Source organism: Budorcas taxicolor, chromosome 25, assembly GCF_023091745.1.
Source record: "Budorcas taxicolor isolate Tak-1 chromosome 25, Takin1.1, whole genome shotgun sequence".
In the NCBI taxonomy this organism is placed as follows: Eukaryota; Metazoa; Chordata; class Mammalia; order Artiodactyla; family Bovidae; genus Budorcas; species Budorcas taxicolor.
The window spans coordinates 39,923,959-39,944,853 of record NC_068934.1 but is presented as its reverse complement, the minus strand read 5'-3'; the positions used below and the strand labels follow the sequence as shown (position 1 = coordinate 39,944,853).

The 20,895-nt window shown below is 41.8% G+C and overlaps 1 pseudogene; it reads left to right on the top strand.

Moving 5' to 3' along the window:
* Positions 1 to 11,828: 11,828 nt before the first annotated feature.
* On the top strand, positions 11,829 to 18,831 carry LOC128068565 (pregnancy-associated glycoprotein 1-like; annotated as a pseudogene).
* Positions 18,832 to 20,895: the final 2,064 nt, after the last annotated feature.

Sequence of the window (20,895 nt, the reverse complement as noted above, 5' to 3'; positions counted from 1 at the left end):
CCCACCTCATCTCATTCCAGTCACCCCTAACTACCCCCTCCCTCTTCTCTTCTCCACGTAACTCAGTGAACCTCTCTGGGTGTCTCTCAATGTGGAGAAACTTTTCATCTTTAACCTAGATGTTTTATCATCAGTGCTGTACAGATGGAGAAGTCTTGAGGCTACTGTAAAAATAAAACTGAAAACCAGAAGCAGGAGGCTTAAGTCCAAATCCTGAGAACATCAGAGAACTCCTGAATCCAGGGAACATTAATCAATAGGAGCTCATCAAATGCCTCCATACCTACACTGAAACCAAGGACCACCCAGGGGCCAACAAGATCCAGAGCAAGACATACCATGCAAATTCTCCAGCAACATAGGAACACAGCCCTGAGCTTTAATATACAGGCAGCTCAAATTTACTCCAAAACCATAGACGTCTCATAACTCATTACTAGTCACTCCATTGCATTCCAGAGAGAAGAAATCCAGCTCCACCCACCAGAACTCCAACACAAGCCTCACTAAACAAGAAAACTTGACAAGCCACTGATACAACCCCATCCACAGTGAGGAAACTCCATAATAAAGAGAACTCCACAAATTCCCATAATATAGAAAGGTCACCCCAAACGCAGCTGTATAACCAAGATGAAGAGACAGAGGAATACTCAGCAGGTAAAGGAACAGGAGAAATGTCCACCAAACCAAACCAAAGAGGAAGAGATAAGGAATCTACCTGAGAAAGAATTCTGAATAATGATAGTGAAAATAATCCAAAATCTTGAAATCAAAATGGAATCACAGATAAACAGCCTGGAGACAAGGATTGAGAAGATGCAAGAAAGGTTTAACAAGGACCTAGAAGAAATAAAAAAGAGACAATATATAATGAATAATGCAATAAATGAGATCAGAAACACTGTGGAGACAATAAATAGTAGAATAACAGATGCAGAAGATAGGATTAGTGAAATAGAAGATAGAATGGTAGAAATAAATGAATCAGAGAAGAAAAAAGAAAAACGAATTAAAAGAAATGAGGACAATCTCAGAGACCTCCAGGACAATATGAAACGCTCCAACATTTGAATTATAGGAGTCTCAGAAGAAGAAGACAAAAAGAAAGACCATGAGAAAATCCTTGAGGAGATAATAGTTGAAAACTTCCCTAAAATGGGGAAGGAAATAATCACCCAAGTCCAAGAAAACCAGAGAGTTCCAAATAGGATAAACCCAAGGAAAAACACCCCAAGACACATATTAATCAAATTAACAAAGATCAAACACAAAGAACAAATATTAAAAGCAGCAAGGGAAAAACAACAAATAACACACAAGGGGATTCCCATCAGGATCTTTCAATAGAAACTCTTCAGGCCAGGAGGGAATGGCAAGACATACTTAAAGTGATGAAAGAAAATAACCTACAGCCCAGATTACTGTACCCAGCAAGGATCTCATTCAAATACGAAGGAGAAATCAAAAGCTTAACAGACAAGCAAAAGCTGATAGAATTCTGCACCACCAAACCAGCTCTCCAACAAATGTTAAATGATATTCTCTAGACAGGAAACACAAAAAGGGGGTATAAACCCGAAGCCAAAATAGTAAAGGAAATGGCAACGGGATCATACTTATCAATAATTACCTTAAACGTAAATGGGTTGAATGCCCCAACCAAAAGGCAAAGACTGGCTGAATGGATACAAAAACAAGACCCCTACATATGCTGCCTACAAGAAACCCACCTCAAAACAAGGGACACATACAGACTGAAAATGAAGGGCTGGAAAAAGATATATCACGCAAATAGAGACCAAAAGAAAGCAGGAGTAGCAATATTCATATCCGAGAAAATAGACTTTAAAACAAAGGCTGTGAAAAGAGACAAAGAAGGTCACTACATAATGATCAAAGGATTAATCCAAGAAGAAGATATACCAATTATAAATATATACGCACCCAACATAGGAACACCACAATATGTAAGACAAATGCTAACAAGTATGAAAGGGGAAATTAACAATAACACAAGTGGGAGACTTTAATACCCCACTCACATCTATGGACAGATCAACTAAACAGAAAATTAACAAAGAAACTCAAACTTTAAATGATACAATAGACCAGTTAGACCGAATTGGTATCGATGGAACATTTCACCCCAAAACAATGAATATCACCTTTTTCTCAAGTGCTCACGGAATCTTCTCCAGGATAGATCACATCCTGGGCCATAAATCTAACCTTGATAAATTCAGAAAAACTGAAATCATTCTGAGCATCTTTTCTGACCATAATGCATTAAGATTAGATCTCAATTACAGGAGAAAAACTATTAAAAATTCCAACATATGGAGGCTGAACAACACGCTTCTGAATAACCAACAAATCACAGAAGAAATCAAAAAAGAAATCAAAATATGCATAGAAACAAATGAAAACAAAAACACAACAACCCAAAACCTGTGGGACACTATAAAAGCAGTGCTAAGGAAAGTTCATACCAATACAGGCATACCTCAAGAAACAAGAAAAAAAGTCAAATAAGTAACCTAACTCTACACCTAAAGCAACTAGAAGAGGAAGAAATGGAGAACCCCAGAGTTAGTAGAAGGAATGAAATCTTAAAAATTAGTGCAGAAATAAATGCAAAAGAAACAAAAGAGACCATAGAAAAAATCAACAAAGCCAAAAGCTGGTTCTTTGAAAGGATAAATAAAATTGACAAACCATTAGCCAGACTCATCAAGAAACAAAGGGAGAAAAATCAAATCAATAAAATTAGAAATGAAAATGGAGAATTCACAACAGACAACACAGAAATAGAAAGGATCGTAAGAGACTACCATCAGCAATTATATGCCAATAAAATGGACACCGTGGAAGAAATGGACAAATTCTTAGGAAAGTACAACTTTCCAAAACTGAACCAGGAAGAAATAGAAAATCTTAACAGACCCATCACAAGCACGGAAATTGAAACTGTAATCAGAAATCTTCCAGCAAACAAAAGCCCAGGGCCAGATGGCTTCACAGCTGAATTCTATCAAAAATTTCGAGAAGAGCTAACACCTATCCTACTCAAACTCTTCCAGAAAATTGCAGAGGAAGGTAAACTTCCAAACTCATTCTATGAGGCCACCATCACCCTAATACCAAAACCTGACAAAGATGCCACACACAAAAAAAGAAAACTACAGGCCAATATCACTGATGAACATAGACGCAAAAATCCTTAACAAAATTATAGCAATCCGAATCCAACAACACATTAAAAAGATCATACACCATGACCAAGTTGGCTTTATCCCAGGCATGCAAGGATTCTTCAATATCCGCAAATCAATCAATGTAATTCACCACATTAACAAATTGAAAAATAAAAGCCATATGATTATCTCAATAGATGCAGAGAAGGCCTTTGAAAAATTCAACATCCATTTATGATTAAAACTCTCCAGAAAGCAGGACTAGAAGGAACATACCTCAACATCATAAAACCTATATATGACAAACCCACAGCAAACATTATCCTCAATGGTGAAAAATTGAAAGCATTTCCCCTAAAGTCAGGAACAAGACAAGGGTGCCCACTTTCACTGCTACTATTCAACATAGTTCTGGAAGTTTTGGCCACAGCAATCAGAGCAGAAAAAAAAATAAATAAATAAAAATAAAGGGAATCCAAATTGGAAAAGAAGAAGTAAAACTCTCACTGTTTGCAGATGGCATGATCCTCTACATAGAAAGCCCAAAAGACTCCACCAGAAAATTACTAAAGCAAATCAATGAATATAGTAAAGTTGCAAGATATAAAATCAACACTCAGAAATCCCTTGCATTCCTGTACACTAGTAATGAGAAAGTAGAAAAAGAAATTAAGGAAACAATTCCATTCACCATTGCAACGAAAAGAATAAAATACTTAGGAATATATCTACCTAAAGAAACTGAAGACCTATATATAGAAATTATAAAACACTGATGAAAGAAATCAAAGAGGACACTATGGAGAAATATACCGGGTTCATGGATCGGAAGAATCAACATAGTGAAAATGAGTATACTACCCAAAGCAATCTACAGATTCAATGCAATCCCTATCAAGCTACCAGCCGTATTTTTCACAGAGCTAGAACAAATAATTTCACAATTTGTATGGAAATACAAAAAAAAAAAAAAAAACCACTCAAATTGCCAAAGTAATCTTGAGAGAGAAGAATGGAATTGGAGGAATCAACCTGCCTGACTTCAGGCTCTACTGCAAAGCCACAGTCATCAAGACAGTATGGTACTGGAACAAAGACAGAAATATAGATCAATGGAACAAAATAGAAAGCCCAGAGATAAATCCACACACATATGGACACCTTATCTTTGACAAAGGAGGCAAATATATACAATGGATTAAAGACAATCTCTTTAACAAGTGGTACTGGGAAAACTGGTCAACCACTTGTAAAAGAATGGAACCAGATCATTTTCTAACACCATACACAAAAATAAACTGAAAATGGATTAAAGATCTAAACATAAGACCAGAAACTATAAAACTCCTAGAGGAGAACATAGGCAAAACACTCTCCGACATAAATTACAGCAGGATCCTCTATGATCCACCTCCCAAAATTCTGAAAATAAAAGCAAATATAAACAAATGGGATCTAATTATAATTAAAAGCTTCTGCACAACAAAGGAAAATATAAGCAAGGTGAAAAGACAGCCTTCTGAATGGGAGAAAATAATAGCAAATAAAGCAACTGATAAACAACTAATCTCAAAAATATACAAGCAACTTCTGCAGCTCAATTCCAGAAAAATAAACGACCCCATCAAACAATGGGCCAAAGAGCTAAATAGACATTTCTCCAAAGAAGACATATGGATGTCTAACAAACACATGAAAAGATGCTCAACATCACTCATTATCAGAGAAATGCAAATCAAGACCACAATGAGGTACCATTTCACACCAGTCAGAATGGCAGTGATCCAAAAGTATACAAGCACTAAATGCTGGAGAGGGTGTGGAGAAACAGGAACCCTCTTACACTGTTGGTGGGAATGCAAACTAGTACAGCCACTATGGAGAACAGTGTGGAGATTCCTTAAAAAATTGCAAATAGAACTGCCTTATGATCCAGCAATCCCACTGCTGGGCATACACACCGAGGAAACCAGAATTGAAAGAGACACGTGTACCCCAGTGCTCATCGCAGCACTGTTTATAATAGCCAGGATATGGAAGCAACCTAGATGTCCATCAGCAGATGAATGGATAAGAAAGCTGTGGTACATATACACAATGGAGTATTACGCAGCCATTAAAAAGAATACATTTGAATCAGTTCTAATGAGTTGGCTGAAACTGGAGCCTATTATACAGAGTGAAGTAAGCCAGAAAGAAAAACACCAATACAGTATACTAACACACACACACACATACACACACACATATGGAATTTAGAAAGATGGTAATGATAACCCTCTATGCGAGACAGCAAAAGAGACACAGAAGTAATGAACGGACTTTTACACTCGGTGGGAGAGGGAGAAGGTGGGATGATTTGGGAGAATGACATGGAAACATGTATACTATCATGTCAGAAAGAAATCACCAGTCTATGTTTGATACAGGATACAGGATTCTTGGGGCTGGTGCGCAGGGATGATCCAGAAAGATGATATGGGGTGGGAGGTGGGAGGGGTGTTCAGGATTGGGAACTCATGTACACCCGTGGCTGATTCATGTCAATGTATGGCAAAACCAATACAGTATTGTAAAGCAAAATAAAGTAAAAATAAAAATTTTTAAAAAAGAAAAAAAATTGAATATTGAGTAAAATCCCTCTTAGTCCTGATTTTGGATTGAAAGTATTAGCATGATTTCATGATGAATTTTTATCTTAAAAAATGTATTTGTTAGGTCTGTCCACTGAAAGGATCTAGAAAAAAAAAGATAAAGCTAATAGCAATGATCAACTGGGCTTCCTAGATTGTGTTTTCTATTAATAAGTAACATTTCCGTCTAAAATAGCATTTTTCATTAAAAGGAACTCTGAGTTCACATTGACTCATTTCAAATCAGGAGTAAAACGTGTTCAACATGATCTTGGATGTCTTGTCACAACCAAAAGCAAGAACATTTTCAAAGAGTACTTGGGTGTTGTGTAAAGGACTCAGGATTTAACTTGAAAAGGTTCCCAGTGATCATAGATGGGACTGTAGGAATTTCAAGATGGAAAGAACTGCAGTGAATTGAAGCAAATAAAATATGTTTAAATCACCAAATTCATCATGATACTTTTGAAAAAATTTTAAACCTCTTCAGTCATTTTTAGAGAGTGTTGAGTAGGGAAGCAATTCATAATCGAAAGTAACAAATAAATAGAAACAATAAAGCAAAAAAAAAAAAAAAAAAGATTCCCAAGATTATTCTGTGCATTTCTTTACCCAGTCCTGAAATCAGCCATCTCTTTAAGAAACCATGCATTGTCTGATGGGAAATGTATTTAGAAGCTAGATGTTAGACCTCAGAATAGTCACTGTTATCAAGTTGTCATTACTTTTAGGCTTTACAGTGGTCAGTGTAGGAAGTACACATTTTCCTTAAAAATTAAAATAAAAGGGAATATAATTAGTTGGTACAAACTTATGCTTTCAGTTCAAGATTTAAGACAGCATGGTTTGAATTAAACTTCTTTATGTTATGTGTGAACCTCTTTTTCTAGACACTGAAAGTCTTACTTCAGAACATTAGTTTTCATTATTGTCTTGCTTTTACCTGTTAACATACATATGACTAAGTCACAATAACAGAAACAATACGAGGAACAATAAGTTGTTGAAATATTGCTCGCCTCAGCTGCAATGGTGGTGCAGATGCATGGCAGCTGCAATGGCAGTGCAGAAGCCCGGTGAAGAGGAACTACCCCAAGTCCAAATCAGGGGCAGCAGCCGAGAGGAGCTACCCTACTTACAAGGTATGGAGCAGCGGCTACACTTTGCAGGAGCAGCCATTAAGAGATACCCCTCATCCAAGGTAAGCGAAACCCAAGTAAGAAGGTAGGCACTGAGAGAGGGCATCAGAGGGCAGACAGACTGAAACCACAATCACAGGCAACAATCCAATCTGTCACACAGGTCATAGCCTTGTCTAACTCAATGAAACTAAGCCATGCCCTGTGAGGCCACCCAAGATGGACGGGCCATGGTGGAGTGAATGTGGTCCACTGGAGAAGGGAATGGCAAACCACTTCAATATTCTTGCCTTGAGAACCCCATGAACAGTATGATAAGGCAAAGAGAACACTGAAAGATGAACTCCCCAGGTCAGTAGGTGCCCAATATGCTACTGGAGATCAGTGGAGAAATAACTCCAGAAAGAATGAAGGGATGGAGCCAAAGCAAAGACAACACCCAGTTGAGGGTGGGACTGGTGATTGAAGCAAGATAAGATGCTGTAGAGAGCAATATTGCATAGGAACGTGGATTGTTAGGTCCATGAATCAAGACAAATTATAAGTAGTCAAACAGGAGATGACAAGAATGAACAATGGGTGAATTTAATTCAGATAACCATTATATCTACTACTGTGGGCAGGAATCCCTTAGAAGAAATGGAGTAGACATCATAGCCAACAAAAGAGTTTCAAATACAGTACTTGGATGCAGTCTCAATAATGACAGTATGATCTCTGTTCATTTCCAAGGCAAACCACTCAGTATCATGGTAATCCAAGTCTATGCCCTGATCAGTAATGCTGAAGAAGCTGAAGTTGAACAGTTCTATGAAGACCTTAAAGATCTTCTAGAACTAACACGTAAAAACGATGTCATTTTCATTATAGGGGAATGGAATGCAAAAGTAGGAGTCAAGAAACACCAGGAGTAACAAGCAAATTTGGCCTTAGAGTACAGAATGAAGCAGGACAAAGGCTAAGAGAGTTCTGCCAAGAGAACACACTGGTCACAGCAAACACCCTCTTCCAACAACACAAGAGAAGACTCTACATATGGACATCACCAGACAGTTGACACGAAAATCAGATTGATTATATTCTTTGCAGCCAAAGATGGAGAAGCTCTATACAGTCAGCAAAAACAAGACTGGAGCTGAGTTGGCTCAGAACATGAACACCTTATTGCCAAATTCAGACTGAAAGTGAAGAAAGTGGAGCAAAGCACTAGACCATTCAGGTATGACCTAAATTAAATCCCTTATGACTGTACAGAGGACATGAGAAATAGATTTAAGGGACTAGATCTAATAGACAGAGTGCCTGATGAACTATGGACAGAGGTTCATGACATTGTACAGGAGACAGGAATCAAGACCACCCCCAAGAAAAAGAAATGCAAAAAAGCAAAATGGCTGTCTGAAGAGGCCTTACAGATAGCTGTGAAAAGAAGTGAAGAAAAAAGCAAAGGACAAAAGCAAAGATATACCGATTTTAATGCAGAGTTCCAACGAATAGCAAGGGGAGATAACAAAGCCTTCCTCAGCGATCAATGCAAAGAAATAGAGGAAAACAATAGAATGGGAATGACTAGAGATCTCTTCAGGAAAATTAGAGATACCAAGGGAATATTCCATGCAAAGATGAGCTCAATAGAGGACAGAAATGGTATGGACCTAACAGAAGCAGAAGATATTAAGAAGAAGTGGCAAGCATACACAGAAGAACTGTACAAAAAAAATCTTCCTGATCCAGATAATCACTATGGTGTGATCACCCACCTAGAGCCAGACATCGTGGAATGTGAAGTCAAATGCACTATAGGAAGCATCACTACGAACAAAGCTAGTGGAGGTGATGGATTCCAGTTGAGCTATTTCAAATCCTGAAAGATGATGCTGTGAAAGTGCTGCACTCAATATGCCAGCAAATTTGGAAAACTCAACAGTGGCCACAGGACTGGAAAAAGTCAGTTTTCATTCCAATCCCAAAGAAAGGCAGTGCCAAATAATGTTCAAACTACAGCACAATTGCCCTCATCTCACACGCTAATAAAGTAATGCTTAAAATTCTTCAAGCCAGGCTTAGCAGTACATGAACCGTGAACTTCCAGTTGATCAAGCTGGTTTTAGAAAAGGCAGAGGAACCAGAGATCATATTGGCAACATCCAATTGATTATCAAAACAGCAAGAGAATTCCAGAAAATCACCTTCTTCTGCTTTAGTGACTATGCCAAAGCCTTTGTCTGTGTGGATCACAATAAAATGTGGAAAATTCTGAAAGAGATGAGAATACCAGACCAACAGATCTCCCTCTTGAGAAACCTATATGCAGATCAGGAATCAACAGTTAGAACTGGACATGGAACAACAGACTGGTTCCAAATAGGAAAGGAGTACGTCTTGGCTGTATATTGTCACCCTGCTTATTTAACTTATATGCCACATACATCATGAAAACACTGTGCTGGAGGAAGCACAGGCTGGAATCAAGATTGCCAGGAGAAATTTCAATAACCTCAGATATGCAGATGACACCACCGTTATGGCAGAAAGTGAAGAAGAACTAAAGAACCTCTTGATAAAGGTGAAAGAGGAGAGAGAAAAAGTTGGCTTAAAGCTCAACATTTAGAAAACTAAGATCATGGCATCCAATCCCATCACTTTATGGCCAATAGATGGGGAAACAGTAGAGACAGTGGTTGACTTCATTTTTCTGGGCTCAAAAATCACTGCAGATGTTAATTGCAGCCATGAAATTAAAGCACACTTACACCTTGGAAGAAAAGTTATGACCAACCTAGAAAGCATATTGAAAAGCAGAGACATTACTATGTCAACAAATATCCATGTAGTGAAGGCTATGGTTTTTCCAGTGGTCATGTATGGATATGAGAATTAGGCCATATAGAAAGCTGAGCCCCAAAGAATCGATGCCTTTGAACTGTGATGTTGGAGAAGACTCTTGAGCATCCCTTGGACTGCAAGGAGATGCACCCAGTCCTTCCTAAAGGAAATCAGTCCTGAATGTTCACTGGAAGGACTGATGCTGAAGCTGAAACTCCAATACTTTGGCCACCTGATGTGAAGAGCTGACTCATTTGAAAAGACCCTGATGTTGGGAAAGATGGAGGACAGGAGGAGAAGGGGATGACAGAGGGTGAGATGGTTGGATGGCATTACCAACTCAATGGACATGATTATGTGTGGACTCCAGGAGTTGGTGACGGACAGGGAGGCCTTGTGTGCTGCCGTTCATGGGCTCACAAAGAGTTGGACATGACTGAGCACCTGAACTGAACTGAAGTTGTTGAATATAGTTTCAGATTTCTTTCCTTTTTTTCTTTTGGTTTTCTTTGGTTTTGTTTTTGATGGGCAGTATTTTTTGTTTTTACTGAGAAGATATTATGCTCTGAATGTAGAGTCATAAGTCTGAATTTTAAAGCCACTTAAGTAATGTGTTGTTATAGGTAGCTAGTCAAGAACTTGATGCAATTAGATTTATTAGTCTTTGTTCTCAATTTGTTCAGTTCAGTACGTTCCTTCGGTTGTGTCCATCTCTTTGCAACGCCATGGATTGAGGCATGCCAGGCTTTCCTATCCATCACCAACTCCTGTAGCTTGCTGAAGCTCATGTACATTGACTTGGTGATGCCATCCAACCATCTCATCCTCTGTCTTCCACTTCTCCTTCTGCCTTCAATCTTTCTTAATATCAGGGTTTTTTCCAATGAGTCAGCATGTTTAATATGCATTCAGTCTCTTTTAAATCAACCAACATAACTTAAATTCCTCTCTGTTCCTACTGCACTCCCAATTTTAGGCTGGAAACAAAAACCTGCAGAGACTGAAGGGTGATTCCAGCACATCGCTTTGGAGATTTCGTTCCCACTGTTTTTTCGGGGACAAAATATTAGTTGCTAACATTAAAATCAATAGATTGTACATAAATATCCAAACTTCTGATTCTCTGAAAACATAGGCAACTGGCATGCTTTCCAGCATGCCTGAAGTGGAGGAAAGTCTGCTCCCAGTGGTAAGGCCTGTGCTTCTGAGGGTCCAACATGGCCGCCTAGTCCTAGTATCATATCTCCTGCCTCCTGGGGCCATGACTTTGTGAGAACTAGACTGCTAGATCTCTTAGGAGAAACACTACTTTTGTCTTGATCAACTTTGACTTTGAAGCCTTTAACCCAGAACCTAGCACAATGTTCTTCCTTGTATGTTTGCTGGATGATGTAAAATATCTTGTGGATGTATATGACATTTCTTCCAATACTAAAACTATGCAATTGAAGTACTGCTCTCTCCTAATTCTTTGATGCAGACTGGCATCTTAGGTGCGCCTGATGTCTGCCAATAGACCCACACCCTGAAGCCAGTTGTAGGTCCCTGGGCTGTCCCTGAAGTCTTCACTTTGCCATTTGACAACTTATCTTCCTAGCAGTCTCCTGTCCAATGAAGATTGGAATGCATATCCCATGAAGTGGCTAGGAAGATGACCTGAAACCACGAATGTTGAGCATGGCCCCTAGTATCCATTTTCATGATGTTCTTAGCCGTTTTTTTCTCCAAGTAGGCAATGTTCTCTGTCTTCTTAGATGTCCATGCAGATCAGTCTGATTTTCCGTCCAAGCTACAAGGAAGAGATTACAATTCAATTCTCTGTTTTCTGAGAAGCTTCAAAGGCCACTAGCCAAGGACACTAATGAATGTAAAGATTTTATCGAGACTTTTGTGTATTTTTTTTTCTTCAGATCTTTCAGTGGCCTAAAGGGGAAAACTAGGGTAGGTCAGAGCATATATAACTAGGGGCTCCTGGTCACCACTACATGCTAAGAACCCAAACTTCCTTAAGTACCTAGAGTCAGGAAAGAAGCATGAAGTGGCTTGCGCTCCTCGGGCTGGTGGTCTTCTCAGAGCGCATAGTCAAGTAAGTATGGGGACTGTAAGTCACATTATGTTCCTTTCTCGGATTTTTCTTTTCATTTGATTATTCTTCAACCCATCAGGTTTAGAAGGGAATGGAATCTTTCCCTATGAGTCTTAAGTTCAAATCTTTATTACTGATAAGTAACTTGCTCTAGGAACTGTAGATCCCAAGGTCTTATGTAGATTTGCATGGTTGCACAATTATTGGCGTCCAGTCATGTCATGACCTGTTGAAAATGCAACTCCTTGCAACTGTTCAGTGCACAGTTTATGCAGATGTCAATGTGGTCCTGTGGAATAGCACTTTCTACATTTTACTCAACATGTCCTCTTTGTTCCCTGTCTACCTCAGTGTGTATATGCCTATGTCTGCATCTCTGTATCACTGTCATTTATCTCTCCATCTCTTTGGAGGTCACTGGGTGTGTATTTCTCTCTGTGTTGTTTTCTTTTAACTTTTCATTTGACTCGTCCTTCCTTCTCAAGCCTCTGAATTTCCCTTATTGTTCCTTATATCTTGGATTATTTTTTCAACTCTCACTTCTCTTTCAAAGTGGAGAAAGATACACTGTTTTATGTACACTGTTTTATATCTGACAAGCAACGTGACCACAGTCAACTCAGAAACCTCTTGCATTTCAAATTGCTCCCTTGTAAAAGAGGATAAGAGTCCCCCTTCTACCTCCTTCCTTGAGGTTCTATGAGAAGGATAGTGTGGGATGGCAACAGCAATGCTAATGGCTGTCATGTTGAGACTTCCTATTTATCAGCTACCTTATATCCATCACTTCACTTATCCCCAAGATATTCTATTTGGAGGGTTTGTATTGTTACGTTCCACCATTTTATCAAAGGGGAGACTGAGACACCACATGGTCATATGTCTTACCCAAAATTGCTGAACAGAACCTGTATTCAAATTGATGTCTTTGCCATGGAATATGCATAACGATTTGATAATAATGTGCCTCATAAAATTGATTAGAAAATACACAGGGCCATTACAATGACAGTTATACCTTAACACTGACAGTTTGTTATAGCATCTTCTTTGTTTTCTTTGTCAAATGCTCGGTGAAAGAATACCTTTAAGGAAAGTGAAGACCATGAGAAAAACCCTCAGTGAACAAAACATGCTGAACAATTTCCCGAAGGAGCATGCTTACAGACTGTCCCGGATATCTTTTCGTGGCTCAAAACTAACTATTCACCTGGCTGAGAAACATCATGGATGTATTTTGGGAGGATTGTGCTCCACAGCGCCCCCTGGTGCTCTAATTTAGCACTGAGGCTCATCTGGAGGTGCCTGGTGGGATGTTGAGGTTGGGGTTCCTGCAGGAGGCAGAGACACTGGAAAACAGGGACCCCAGCCAGAGGAGAAGGCACTCTCATCCTCAACTGTTGGTCCTGGTGACTGGGCTCAGCAATTACCAGGTGGCCGATAAAGATCCATTTCTGTGTCAAAGACGTGTCATTAGTTTGAGGGCGATTGTTCTTTAGGAACCAGGTGAGCCACTCAGTTACAGCTGAAGAGTGAGCCATCACTGATCAAAAGGTAGAACCAACTGCAAAGCAACTGTGACTCCCCTGGCAGAGGAATTCAGTTTCCACAGATGTAAGAACCATAGCAGTAAAAAGTTACTGAACCCATATTCCATGTAAGGCCATAAGAGTCTAACACTGTGGTTACTGTTTTTAGATTAGACAAAGGGTTTATTTTGTCTTCAAGAATGCCCATGCCAGCCTGAGAGATAGGCAAAGGGTATATACATGTCGAGTGAAAGGGTCACCTGTGTACAGTTGATTGGATGTGGTCTGATAGAGGGAGTGCCTGGGGTTGATCCAGAAGGACCTCCTGGAGAAGGGGGTGCTAAGGCTGGGATTGAAGAGACTACAGAGCTTCTCAAATGAAGGCACCAGGACGTCCCTGGGTGTCCAGCGGTCCTGGAGGCCCAGTGATTATGCCTCTATGCTTTCAATGCAGGAGGTACCACTTCAATGCCTGGTCATAGAATCAATATACTGCATAACATAGAACAGGAAAAATATATCAAATGGCAGACACCTCTGTGACCAAAGTCTGTGAGCTGCACGGTGGTTAGAAAGTGATCTCAAGAGATATGTGACACCCAGAGGGAGGCATTAGTGTGGGAATAGAGGGTAGCCAGTTCTGCACTAACCTACTCTCTCCTTTGCACTGTAGATGCTCTACGTGGGTAACATCACCATTGGGACACCCCCTCAGGAATTCCAAGTTATCTTTGACACAGGCTCATCTGACTTGTGGGTGCCCTCTGTCTTTTGCCAAAGTCTAGCCTGAGGTGAGTACAGACACCCCCTACTCAGACCATCCTTCACTTGCCCTGTTGCCCTGTTTCCACACTTGGCAGCTGATGACACTCATCTCTTGTGTCTGCAGCTACAAGGGTTATGTTCATACATCTTCGGTCTTCCACCTTCCGGCCTACACAAAAGGTCTTCAACATCAAGTACAATCCTGGAAGGATGAAAGGACTTCTTGTCTATGACACAGTTTGAGAAACAAATGCTAAGTCAGGACTGGCTATGGAGTGAGCCCGGATTGCAAAACAGATGCAGGACCCTTCTTAGCCTAACTCCCATAGAATTGGCCATCTTACAGGATTCTGCATCTGGGGAGACAGTGCCTGTGGTGGCACAAGAGCAAACAGATTAGCTAATCCAGAGAGTAGGTTGAGGTGTGGACTTGCAGCTCCTCTGCCCATGAACAGTTCAAGGATCATTTTGCTGGGAGTGAGAAGAAGGGATAAAACACCCACTTATATATTCACAGACTGTTCCAGGTGCTTTCAGGTTTAGTCCTGCAACAACCCCACACAGCGGTTACTCTGATTAGCTCATGAGACATAAGAGGAAACTGAGGTGCAGACAGCAAGGGCCTTGCTGAGGGCACACATGTGGTAAAAGGTGGAGTTAGGCTGGCTTTTCAGGACTGAAGTTGCTGTGGGGTGTTTGGGGACAAGATAAAACTGATCTGGGGACCCTGGGGGCAGTCAAGTGCTTCAGGTATCCATAGTGGGAAACTGGTGGCCTGAGAAGTCAAGGGGCCTGATAAATGAGTTCTCACTCTAGAGGACCCTTGAGAGTCTAATTAACCTATGGCCTGCCTCCCCCAAATTATTGAGTAGTTCCGCTCTCCCTTTCTCTCTCATACACACTCACACAAATACACACATATCCCCAAAGGTGAATTCCCCAGGCAGTAATTTCACAGAACCGTGTAAGCAAGATTGTGTTTTTGGCTTCTGTGCTTCTGTCTTCCTGGACAGATGCAGAATCCACAGTACCTTACAGAGAATGCAATCCATTCCTGTCATTAGCTCACAGTGATGTCAAAGAGGAGGCTATCTTGCTCTCCACTCAGATTGCCCATAAGGTGGCGCCAATGGGCCCTGGCCTGACTTGGTTGCCACACCTGGACAGAAGCCACGAGGCCAATTTGACTCACTCAGGTGGTGTTTTTCAGAGGGGCAGATGTTTTAAAATTCATAGCCTCTTTCAAGTGGAACCCAGATTCCCCTCCCAGCTTGGTCTAACCATCTGTGGGCCACCGAAGACAGAGCCCAGCCTTATTCTTCTCTGCGGATCAATGGCAATGCACCCAGCCCAGTCCTAGCCCCACTTCACGTATCTGTAAGTGGGAACACTCTTCTCTCCCACAGATTGGGGACATTGTAAGTACTGACCAGCCATTCTGTATAAGCATGGCAGAAACTGGGTTTGAGGGTATACATTTTGATGGTGTCTTGGGCTTGAACTACCCAAACATATCCTTCTCTGGAGCCATCCCCATCTTTGACAATCTGAAGAATGAAGGTGCCATTTCTGAGCCTGTTTTTGCCTTCTACTTGAGCAAGTCTGAGATGGACAATCACTTTATCCAAATTAACTGTAAGATGCTTTCAGCTGCACGAAAATTATAGAACACTTGATAAAGAAGTATCCTGAGAGATAATCTAACCCAGGATATCTATGGCCCCAGGGCCCTATCTGGCTTCACCAGTGGCTTTTGTAAATAGCGTTTTATTGGAACACACCCTGCTCCTGGGCTCAAGATCAGTAAATTGGTTTCCGTGGATGAGTGAGGAAGGAGGCTAATGGAAGGCAACAGGAAGCACGTTGAATAAATGGCATTAGGATTTGCTTATGTATTTGATAAGGAAGTAAGGAGAAGGATGGTGGATAACTTTCCTTCCTCATTAGGATTTCACTGGGAGCTCAGAACCAGCTACCCGATTTGTGGAGCCAGTGAAAAACGAAAGGGTGGGACACAAAACTCTGGAACTCTTGTCCAAGAAATATGAGGCATTTCAAGAAAGAGAGAGCAGAGGTGGGGTCACTTATGAGTGTGGGGCCCTTTGGACAGTAGAGGTCACGGGCCAGTGGAGCCAGCTCTTGGTGACCTGAACCCACACCCTTAGAACTCCCAGGCCTTGATTTTCCTGAAAAAATGACAAGGTGGATAAGGGGAAAGCCAAACACTTCAGCACCCTGTCCTCTGAGTGTGTCTGAGCACTCAGGTCCCTGGAGGCCCAGGGCGTCTTCAGAAGACATAGTGAGTGGAGCCCAACCAAGTGATTCAGCTTCTGACCTCCTCTGTGCCACTCACTAGCCAGTTACAGACCTCAGTCTGGATTTCAATCGCTCCCTGACATTATTTCTGACTCTGTATGTGGGGACCTTATTAGGGCTTTGACGGGTAGACAAGCACAGCTCTCAGACAGTGCTGTTGTTACTGTCCTCCAAGGATCACCCCCTCATCTCTCTCTACAGAGACAAGCGGGAGGGCAGTGTGGTGATGTTTGGTGGGGTGGACCACCGCTACTACAAGGGAGAGCTCAACTGGGTACCATGGATCCAAGCGGGCAACTGGATTGTAAACATGGACCGGTAAGCCTCTCCCTCTGAGGTTCAGCCCAAGTGATGCTCCCAATTCTGTACATGGACACAGGCAGACACACACAAATGCATTCTCAGACACACAGTCACACAAAAATACACACCACCTTCAACGACAGAGACAGACACACAGACACATGGAAACACACAAGCTGACACACATAAACATACAGAGAGACACATATAAACATTCATAGCTAGTTAGAAACACAAGCACACACAAAGACACATACAAACAAACACACAAGCACACAGATACACAAACAACCCACGGGTTCATAATCCCCAGGCCTTCTGAGCATGGCTCTGACCAGGGTCCTAAAAGGGTCCAGAGAGTTCTGTGCAGCTGGGAGAGAGCTGCATCCACTGCCATTTGAGGTGGGGAGCATGTTTAGAGGACTCTACATTGTGGTGAACAGAGGATCAGGGAGAATTTCAGCAGCCTGAACAGAGTTATGATAAGATGACCAACAGTCCAGGGCTACCAAGGATATAGGAAGTTCTCAGTACAGATAAATGTCTGTTTAAGAACAGGGAAAGTTCTGAGCAATTGGGGAAAACTGGTCTCCTTAGGGAGCAGCTACTCAGTACTAGAGAGAGGTTGGCTGCAGTCTTAAGACGTGAAAGCTACTAATAAAAAAGATACCCAATATACTTTGGCACACAGTGGGGGGGCTATAAGAGAGAATCAGGAAGGTGGGATCCAGGAGTGACCTGAGGACAAGAGGCGTAATTGATAGGTTTCTATGTGAGACAGTTAGACAAAAGCTGACATGTCCTTTGGAGTTTCTGTGGGCTAGTCATGTATTTCCTTGTCAGGGTCTCAGGGTCTGATCTGGTTGTAGGAGCAGTGCTGGGAGACACCTTCTCCTAGAGGAGCCCCTTTCTCCCCTACTGTGAGAATCTGCTGCCCTGGTGAATCTCCTTCTTTACATTGTGTGCTACCCATTATTTGTTCCCCACCAGATACAGCTCTCTGGATGTTTCTTATTGTTTTCTCAGTCTTCATTCAGTCATTGAACAGACAAGCATTGGGCGTCCAGTGTGTGACAGGCACTTTTGCCCGGGAGACAATGAGAATACAACTCACCCTCACATCTAAGATGGCAGATGTACATGATGTGACTCGCCCACATAGTGAATTGTGACTTTGGTACATGCTAGACATGAGGAGGAGAAGGCGATGGCAACCCACTCCAGTACTCTTGCCTGGAAAATCCCAGAGATGGCGGAGCCTGGTGGGCTGCTGTCTATGGGGTTGCACAGAGTCAGACATGACTGAAGTGAGTTAGCAGAAATAGCAGCAGCAGCAGCAGCAGCAGATATGAGGAAGGGTCTACAGAGAGTGACCAAGACAGGAGACTGATAAACACGGGGGGAAAGACTTCCCGAAAACTATACAATTAAGGTGGAATCTGGAAGATGAGAAGAAATTTGCTAGTCAAAGTGGAGTGGAATCTTCTAGGAAGGAAGACCAGCCTGGGTCAAGGTGCAAAAGATCCTGGTGTATTCAAGTACTGCATTCAAGGATGTCAAGAAAGGTGCTGTGTCGAGAGCAAAGGAAAAGAAGGCAAGAGACAAAGGGCTGTTTAGGAGACAGCAGGAAGGGGGCAACTCTGGGGAGACCCAGAGTGACTTTAATGCCCACCTCTTCCACTATCTCTCAGCATCTCCATGAAAAGAAAGATTATTGCTTGTTCTGGAGGCTGTGAGGCCCTTCTGGACACCAGAACAGCACTGATCAAAGGCCCAAAAAGACTGGTCAATAACATACAGAAGCTCATTGGCACCATGCCACTGGGTTCCAACGTGAAGGGTCATGCCCCAGGGTCACTCCCAGTCTCCACACAAAACATGGATCTCCAGGGCCAATCTCTCTCCCTCTCTGTCTAACAGCACTACGTTTCATGTTCTGCGGTCAACACCCTGCCTTCTATTATCTTCACCATCAACGTCATCAACTACCCGGTGCCAGCAAAAGCCTACACCCTCACGGTGTGGGGACAATACTGAGGGGTGATTCTCAAACTGGGGAATGCAGCAACCTATGGGCTGCTGTTGGGAGGAGCCGCCCTCTACTGGCCATCTCACACCATTGCAGATGCTGATGAGCGCTGTGGCTGGGTAGTTCAGTTCAGTTCAGTGGCTCAGTCGTTTCCGACTCTTTGCGACCCCATAAATCACAGCACGCCAGGCCTCCCTGTCCATCACCGACCCCCCGAGTTCACTCAGACTCACGTCCATCGAGTCAGTGATGCCATCCAGCCATCTCATCCTCTGTCATCCCCTTCTCCTCCTGCCCCCAATCCCTCCCAGCATCAGAGTCTTTTCCAATGAGTCAACTCTTCGCATGAGGTGGCCAAAGTACTGGAGCTTCAGCTTTAGCATCATTCCTTCCAAAGAAATCCCAGGGCTGATCTCCTTCAGAAAGGACTGGTTGGATCTCCTTGCAGCCCAAGGGACTCTCAAGAGTCTTCTCCAACACCACAGTTCAAAAGCATCAATTCTTCAGCGCTCTGCCTTCTTCACAGTCCAACTCTCACACCCATATATGATTACTGGAAAAACCATAGCCTTGACTAGACGGACCTTAGTCAGCAAAGTAATGTCTCTGCTTTTCAATATGCTATGTAAGTTGGTCATAACTTTTCTTCCAAGGAGTAAGCGTCTTTTAATTTCATGGCTGCAGTCACCATCTGCAGTGATTTTGGAGCTCCCAAAAATAAAGTCTGACACTGTTTCCCCTGTTTCCCCATATATTTGCCATGAAGTGATGGGACCAGTTGCCATGATCTTCATTTTCTGAGCATTGAGCTTTAAGCCAAATTTTCATTCTCCTCTTTCACTTTCATCAAGAGGCTTTTTAGTTCCTCTTCACTTTCTGCCATAAGGGTGGTGTCATCTGCATATCTGAGGTGACTGATATTTCTCCTGGCAATCTTTATTCCAGCTTGTGTTTCTTTCGGTCCAGCATTTCTCATGATGTACTCTGCATATAAGTTAAATAAGCAGGGTGACAATATACAGCCTTGATGTAATCATTTTCCTATTTGGAGCCAGTCTGTTGTTTCATGTCCAGTTCTAACCGTTGCTTCCTGACCTGCATACACATTTCTCAAGAGGCAGGTCAGGTGGTTTGGTATTCCCAACTCTCTCAGAATTTTCCACAGTTTATTGTGATCCACACAGTCAAAGGCTTTGGCATAGTCAATAAAGCAGAAATATACGTTTTTTTGGAACTCTCTTGCTTTTTCCATGATTCAGCAGATGTTGGCAATTTGATCTCTGGTTCCTCTGCCTTTTCTAAAACCAACTTGAACATCAGGAAGTTCACGGTTCACGTATTGCTGAAGCCTTGCTTGGAGAATTTTGAGCATTACTTTACTAGCATGTGAGATGAGTGCAATCATTTGGTAGTTTGAGCATTCTTTGCAATTGCCTTTCTTTGGGATTGGAATGAAAACGGACCTTTTCCAGGCCTGCGGCCACTGCTGAGTTTTCCAAATTTGCTGGCATATTGAGTGCAGCACTTTCGCAGCATCATCTTTCAGGATTTGAAACAGCTCAATTGGAATTCCATCACCTCCACTAGCTTTGTTCGTAGTGATTCTTCCTAAGGCCCACTTTACCTCACATTCCAAGATGTCTGGCTCTAGATTAGTGATCACACCATCATGATTGTCTGGGTCGTGAAGATCTTTTTTGTACAGTTCTTCCATGTATTCTTGCCATCTCTTCTTAATATCTTCTGCTTCTGTTAGGTCCATACCATTTCTGTCCTTTATCAAGCCCATCTTTGCATGAAATGTTCCCTTGGTATCTCTAATTTTCTTGAAGAGATCTCTAGTCTTTCCCATTCTATTGTTTTCCTCTATTTCTTTGCATTGATCGCTGAAGAGGGTTTTCTTATCTCTTCTTGCTATTCTTTGGAACTCTGCATTCAGATGCTTATATCTTTCCTTTTCTCCTTTCCTTTTCATCTCTCTTCTTTTCACAGCTATTTGTAAGGCCTCCCCAGAAAGCCATTTTCCTTTTTTGCATTTCTTTTCCATGGGGATGGTCTTGATCCCTGTCTCC